At 38.3% G+C, this 7,682-nt stretch overlaps 2 non-coding genes across 2 annotated transcripts; both read left to right on the plus strand.

The window, feature by feature from the left end:
- The first annotated feature begins 2,301 nt into the window (after nucleotides 1-2,301).
- On the plus strand, nucleotides 2,302-2,374 carry TRNAV-AAC. The gene has a single exon. It is a non-coding gene; the product is annotated as a tRNA-Val (tRNA).
- Nucleotides 2,375-5,727: 3,353 nt separating this feature from the next.
- TRNAS-CGA lies at nucleotides 5,728-5,809 on the plus strand. The gene has a single exon. It is a non-coding gene; the product is annotated as a tRNA-Ser (tRNA).
- Nucleotides 5,810-7,682: the final 1,873 nt, after the last annotated feature.

Genomic DNA, 7,682 nt, shown 5'->3' on the forward strand with positions numbered 1-7,682 from the left:
TCCATTTTTCCCAGATTCATACTTCATACATTCTATGTTCTGATTTCCAATGGATGTTTACAGCTGTTTCTCTTCATTTTGAGTTGTGCCCCATCAGCAAATAGGGTCACACGGGCTTTTCTCCGACAAGATTTTGAGGAAGCAGCTCCTCCCCAGTTGCATTTTGAGTCACTTCCAACCTGAGGGGCTCATTTTCCGGCACTGAATCTGACGGTGTTTCTCTGATATTCATGAAGTTTTCAGTGACTAAATATTCAGAAGTAGTTCGTCACTCCTTCTTCCTAGTCTGTCTTTGTCTGGAAGCTCATCTGAAACCTGTCCACCATGGGTGACCCTGCTGGTATTTAAAATACCGGTGGCATAGTTTTCAGAATCACAGCAACTCACAAGCCACCACAGTACGACAAACTGACAGATGAGTCGATGAAAGCGTACTACTCTATAAAACAATTTTTTAAAAAGCCCAGACATTCACTATTGTGTCCTTGCTAAAAGGTCTTCTCGCTAATTGAAATACAATTTTTTCCCTTGACATAGTGTGTAAGGTGAACATGATAACCACTGCATTATGGATAACTGCTTCCAAATTCCACTACTCTGAAGACTCAGCTGAGTCTCAACTGCTCTGTTACCTGTTATCATACTTTCTTCTCTGTCTTGGCTTAATCTGTGTCAACAATTCCACATAAGTAACACACAGAAGTTAGTATCATGATTTGTTGAATGTAAAGCTGGTGATCTTGTCTACTAATCCTCACTCAATTCACAATAAGAATTTTAAAAAGAAGTTAGGAGTATCTAACACCCAGACTGTTAAGTCTTAAGTTCTCTGAACTTTTCATTAAACCATGATCAGACACAGAAAAGTCTCAAACATCTTGGCACCGACCAGAACTGACATTTATCTTTTGATTCAGTCATGGATATCTGAAGTTGATCCTTCCTGCACTTTTCAGAACTTCATCTACTATTAAGCCCTTGGCTTTTTGGCTGGAACGAATCATCCAAACTATCCACCACATCTCTTCCCAACTTTAAATTCATATTTTCTCCTTCACCTGGATTTCATATAGGTATCTCTAACCCAGTACACAAATATTGAGCTTAACATCTATATCCTATTAGACAACTGGGGTTAAACTTGACTTACATCACCCTCTCACCCCAGCATCAAATCAATACCTTCCACATACATAATATGTTCTTCCTCTATGGCCTTCTAAAGATCTCTATTTGGGGCCTTCAATATCTTTTTTTTTTTTTACCACAATCCACAGCAGCCTACTTTTATTCTTACTTCCAGGATTGAAGCAGAGAATGACTTAAAATTTAAAAATATGATTTTCTTCTTAAAACTTTCCAATCTTTCTTCTAAAAGACTGGCAGATTTTGTTTTTCTCTTTCAACACTTGAAATTCCATCGTTTCCTTGTTAGAATGTTTCTGTTGAAAAGTCAGTTGTCATTAATGTAATATGTTTTCTCTCCAGTTGCTGTTAAAACTTGTTCTTTATCTTTGGTTTTCCACCATTTCAATATGATTTGGCTAGCTATAGTTTTCTTTATGTTTATCCTGGTTGGTGTTTTCTGAGTGTATTGAATCTGTAAGTTGCTAAAAATATACTTTTCCCCCATTGAATTGTACATTTAAAATGTGGGCATTTTAATGTATGTAAGATTACACTGACAAAAACTAAACAAACACCTTCATTGAATGATGTCTACGTCCCAAGAATTAAAGGACAGTCTTTAAATATTTCCAATTTATCTCATTACATTCAGATTAAAATATAACTTCCTTTCTTTGGAAGGCACATCCTCTATGGTCTGGACACCTATATATTCTCATTTAGTCTAATTTCTTTCAACTCCCTGATTCAAATCCTTAGATACTGTTCCCCTTGCCCTTCACCTTCTACTCCAACACTATAGCCACTTCGATAACAAAATCCCCTTTCACATAATCTCGCTACAAGTAACTTGTTTCCTTTCATCTACTAAGTCTCAGATCTGGTGTCATTTTCTCAAGGGAGCTTTCCTTGATGAGCTAGAGGTAGTTTTCAATTTGGCGCTATCATAAACAAGCTACTCTGAATATTATAGTAGATCTATTTCGTGAACGTATTTCTGCTGGTAAATATTAATAGTCGGATTGTGATATTGTTGATTTCAATATGTGGAAAATGTGAGGGAAAGAACAGTACTACAATCTAATTTTCTACAAGGAAACAACAAATTGTGGTTGCCAACAGAAGACATCAATCATTATTCCCTATGAAGTCAGAGCCCCTCAATAGCAGGTAGTTTCCGTAGTGTAGTGGTAATCACATTCGCCTAACACGCGAAAGGTCCCCGGTTCGAAACCGGGCGGAAACAAAGTTGGTAGTTTTGATTCCCCACTGTGACAGAAACTGTATCTTCATTTATGCCTTGATATGGCGCAGTAAAATGAATCTTTCTGCTCTGGTAAAGATTTGCAGTTTCTGAAACCCTATACTTTATTACTATAAGTTGGAAGAGGCATGGTGGCACACAATCACCACAACCTTGAAAGCAGCAGTCAAGAAATCAAATTATGTATAGCATTAGGAAAACGTGCTGTTATTTGTTGTTAGATCGAGTCTAACGACTCATAGTGATCCTATGCACAACAGAACAAAAAACTGCCCAGTCCTACCCAGCCTTATAATTGTTGCTACACTTAAGCCCGTTACTGCTGCCACTGTGCCAATTCTTCTCATTGGGGGTCTTGCTCTTTTTTGCTGACCCTCTATGTTATCAAGCATTATGTCTTTCTCCAGGGATAACATGGTCCCTCCTGATAATATGTACAAAGTATGAGAGTTCAGTGAAGTCTGGTCATCCTGGTTTCTAAGGAGCATTCTGACTGTATGTCTTCCAACATAGATTTATTTATTCTTTTGGCAGCCCATGATACTTTAGTATTCTCCAACACCATAACTCAAATGCATCAATTATTCTATGGTCTTCTTTATTCTTTGTCCAACTTTCACATGCATATGAGGTTACTGAAAATACATGGCTTGGTAAGGTGCACCTTAGTCCTCAAATTGACATTTTTGCTCTTCATCACTTTCAAGAGGTCTTGTGCAGCATATTTGCCTAGTGCAATCTGTCGTTTAATTTCTTGACTGCTGCTTCCTTGAGTGTTGGTGGTTGATGTGAGCAAAACCATGTCTTTGACAACTTCAATCTTTTCTCCATTTATCTTGATGTTATTTATTGATTCCAGTGGTGAGGATTTTTGTTTTCTTTACATTAAGGTGCAACCCATACGGAAGGCAGTAAGCATTTTAAGTCCTCTTCACTTTCAGCAAGGAAGGCTGTATCATCTGCATACCGTAGGTTGTTAATGAATCTCCCTCCAATCCTGATATTGAGTTCTTCTTCATATAATTGCATGGCATACATGTTGACTAAGTATGGTGAAGTACACAACCCTGATGAACACCTTTCTGCTTTTAAACCACACAGTAGTGCCTTGTTCTATTTGAACAGCCTCCTCTTGGTTTATGGAGTCTTCTCATGAGCACAATTAAAAATTCTGGAATTCCCATTCCTCCCAATGTTATCCATACTTTGTTGTGATCCACACAAGTGAATGACTTTGCATAGTCAATAAAGTACAAATAAACATATTTCTGGTATTCTCTATGTTCAGCCAAGATCCATTTGACATCAGCAATTCTATCCTTGTTCATGTCTGCCTCTGAAATAAGCTTTCATTTCTGGCAGTTTCCTGTTGATGTACTGCTGCAACCATTTTTGAATGGCCTTTAGCAAACTTTTACTTGCAAGTGATATTAATGATATTATTGTTTGATAATTTCCTCGTTCTGTTGGGTCACCTTTCTTTGTAATGGGCACAGATATGGGTTTCTTCCAGTTGAATGGCCAGCCCCAGCCCTTCATCAGTTTGTTGAAAATTTCTTTTGGTATTACATCAGTTCCTCTTTTTTTGGGGTAGTGGTGGTGCTAATGCCTTCAGTACAGTCAGTTTGGATTTCTTCCTTCAATATCATTGGTTCTTTATTTTAACTTTTTATTATGAATTTTACAGAGCAGCTCATCCATTTTACATTCAACAAATCATATATTTTGCTTCATTACATGGTTGCAGTCCTCTCCATATACCAACAGTTAACAGCATTCCTCTATTCACTTAAACTATTGCATTCCTCGTGTTTCCACTACCTTCATCTTGCCTCTGCTAACCTCTGTCTTGTTGAATTTGCCTGCACTGTGACCCATGTTAACATGTGTCTACTCTCTAGCCCATGAATAATTTTCCCTCTTCCATCCTCTGTAACCATTATAGATTTTTCTTTTATCAAGAAAATCTTTTCTTAACTTTTTACAACATTGGTCTCAAATAATGTTTGTCCTAATTTCACTCAGCATAATGTCCTCCAAGTTCAACCATGTTGTGAGGTGTTTCACAGATTCATTCTTCTTCTTCAACATTTTGTAGTTTTCCAATGTGTGTATGTACCAACGTTTGTTTAACCATTCTTCTGTTGATGGACATTTAGGCTGTCTTCATCTTTTTGTCTTCATCTCTTGTAGACAGCATATTGACGGATCCTCTTATGCATTTTGCTCTTTATGTCTTTTGTCTAAAACATCTAATCCATTTACATTCAGCATAATTATCAACAAGTATGAATTGATTATTATCATTTTTCTGTGTTTTCTTTGTGTGTGTGTGGTGCTGCTTGATTCTTTGTTCCACATAATTTTCTATGCTGAGTTCCTTTTGTTTATGGGTTTTCTTTTCATGTCTTTTTTTAAGTTTTATTGTGAGTTATGTGATAGTTTACATGGGAGAACATTAGCTTTACATTCATCCTATTGTATATCATTTCATTGCCATCAAACAACCAAAGGGTATACCCTGCAAGCCTACCCCTGGTCGTCAGCACACAGCCCCTCTCCCTCTCTGGGTCTAGAGTTCCCAGCTGCTCCATTTCTACATCATTGTCTCTGCCTCCATCTCTGGCATCACTGTTTCTCTGGGTAGGGTCATTTTCATTTATTTTATGTTAATGTTTACTAAATCATTCTGATTTTCCTCTTTTTATTGTGATGTGCATGTGTATTTTTTTTTCTTTGAAATTACCCTGTAATTTATTAATTTCTTCCCTGTTTAAAATAGTCTGTTCTATCTTGAAATCGACTTGACTTTCTTGCCATTTGAAAGTTCTGTATCTACATTATTCCATCTTTTTTGTGCTGTAGGTGACTTCATTATACATTGACATCTCTATTTTCAGTCTTTAGGTTAATTTTACTTTAAATATGGCACATAACCACGATCATCACATATCTGGATTGAGTTCTAGGTGGTATTGTCATGTATGACAATCTCAGGTTGTTGTCTACTGTTGGTTCTCAGCCCAAAGAATACCCTTCAGCACTACTAACAACAACATGCCTATTTTGCCATCATTTTGCCACCATTGTGCTATGTGCAGTACAGTGTCTGGCAATTAGTAGACTGACAACATACACACAAATATTGGTGAAAGTTTGACTGTTTCCTGGTGATGTGAGGAACACGACTGAGTGTAGTTTTGTGAGTGAAGTTGGGAGTCGACCTGCAGGTGAGACTTACTCTTCCCAAAGGGTTCCCAGTATTTCCTTACCCACACTGCTTGGCAAAAGACTTATGTTTGTCCTTAGTTTAAAGATGTCTAGATACTTCCGGAGCTGTGATGGCCGAGTGGTTAAGGCGTTGGACTCGAAATCCAATGGGGTTTCCCCGCGCAGGTTCAAATCCTGCTCACAGCGTGCCACTTTTTCTTCTCAATCCTTTCACACTGCCCCGCCAGCACATAGAGAAATCTGTTGTTCAGCGATGGCTGCAATTTTACAAGATGAGCTTTTCCTCTATGATTTCTGTGTTTCCCTGGTATGTCTAGGTTCAGCACTGGACTGCGAACCACAAACCCAAACTCACTAACTGCTCTTTGGAAACCCTATATAGGGTCGCTATGAGTCGGAACCAACTCGATGGCACTTAACAAGAACAATCATGCTCTACCATGCCTGGTCATTAATGTGAGTTCCACGAGCGATGGGCAGTTTTAAATTCAGCCCCATCTCCCTATGGTCCACATGGAACTTGGAGCTTGTTGTTGTTTAGTGCCGTCGAGTCACTATGAGTTGGAACCGACTTGACTGCACTTCAAAATAACACCACCAGCCTCTGCCTGGGAGAAAAATGCATCGGAACCTACTCGAGGGTACCTAACAATAGGGTTTCCGAGGAGCGGTTAGCAGTCCAGTAATTACCCTGTCCTTAGGTAAATGTTGTTCTTGTGATTTAGAATGATTGACTGATCCATGGTGAGCATACCTTACTTTTGTTGTTCCCCTCTATTATCTACTGCTTAGCTAGGCCACCAGGGACCCTGAGTTCCTTTCCAGACCCGAAAAATATGATTCTTAAAATGTGATTTTTATTCAATGCTTGACTCCATATTGCATTTCCGGTTTGTCTTTGAGTGTCTTTTTGCACTACAGTGAGCTGCACCATTTAACAATAAATTTCCCTAGAGTGCGTCATTACTTCTTATTTTACTTTCTGGGCAAGAAGAGGGAAATAAAATGATGAATACCATTAGATGTATATTTTAAAGCACCTTTTTAGTGATTTTTATATTAAAATAATGCTTATTGTCTACTACTGATCAACATACATCATCATTGTCCTTTGTAAGTATACTAAAAGAAAAGAAAAAAAAAGTTCAGAGAGTAGAATAGATGGAAAAAAAAATGAAGAACTCAAAAAAATTCATCTCCTGAATCAATAGCCCTGAGATCATCTTTAAACCGTTAAAAAAAATATATATCCCCTGAAGTTTTCTTCATAGTTTAGCTTGTTGTTGTTGTTAAGTGCCACCGAGTCGGTACCAACTGAAACACTGTCCGATCCTGGGCCAACCTCACTTTTGTTTCCAGGCTTGAGTCTACTGATGCTGCCACTTGGCCAATCCATCTCGCTGGGGGTCCTCCTCTCCTTCTCTGACCCTCCACCTTACCAAGCATGATATTCCTCTCCAGTGACTGGTCCCTCCTGACAATTTGTCTAAAGTATGAGAGACGAAGTTTGGCCATCTTAGCCTCTAAGGAGAACTCTGGTTTCACTTCTTCCAACACAGATCTGTTGGTTCTCTCGGTAGTCCATGGCACTTTCAATATTCTCCTCCAGCACCATAACCCCAAAGCATCAATTCTTCTAAAGTCTTCCTTATTTACTGTCTAGCTTTCACATGCATATGAGGTTATTGAAAGTACCAAAGCTTGGGTCAGGCGCACCTTAGTCCTCAAGCTGACATCTTTGCTCTTCAACACTTTAAAAAATGTCTTGTGCAGCAGATTTGCCTAATGCAATACGTCATTTGATTTCTTGACTGCTGCTTCAGTGAGTGTTGTTGGTTGATCCAAGAAGAATGAAGTCCTTGACAACTTCAATCTTTTCACTGAACCAAAAAATGTTGTTTATTGGTCCAGTGGTGAGGATTTTTGTTTTCTTTACATTGAGATGCAATCCATACCAAAAGTTGTGCTCTTTGATCTTCATCAGTAAATATTTTAAGTCCTCTTCACTTTCAGCAAGTAAGGTTGTATCATCTGCATATCGCAGGTTGTTAATGAGTCT

Source organism: Chrysochloris asiatica, unplaced genomic scaffold (genome assembly GCF_000296735.1).
Source record: "Chrysochloris asiatica unplaced genomic scaffold, ChrAsi1.0 scaffold00213, whole genome shotgun sequence".
Classification (NCBI taxonomy): domain Eukaryota; kingdom Metazoa; phylum Chordata; class Mammalia; order Afrosoricida; family Chrysochloridae; genus Chrysochloris; species Chrysochloris asiatica.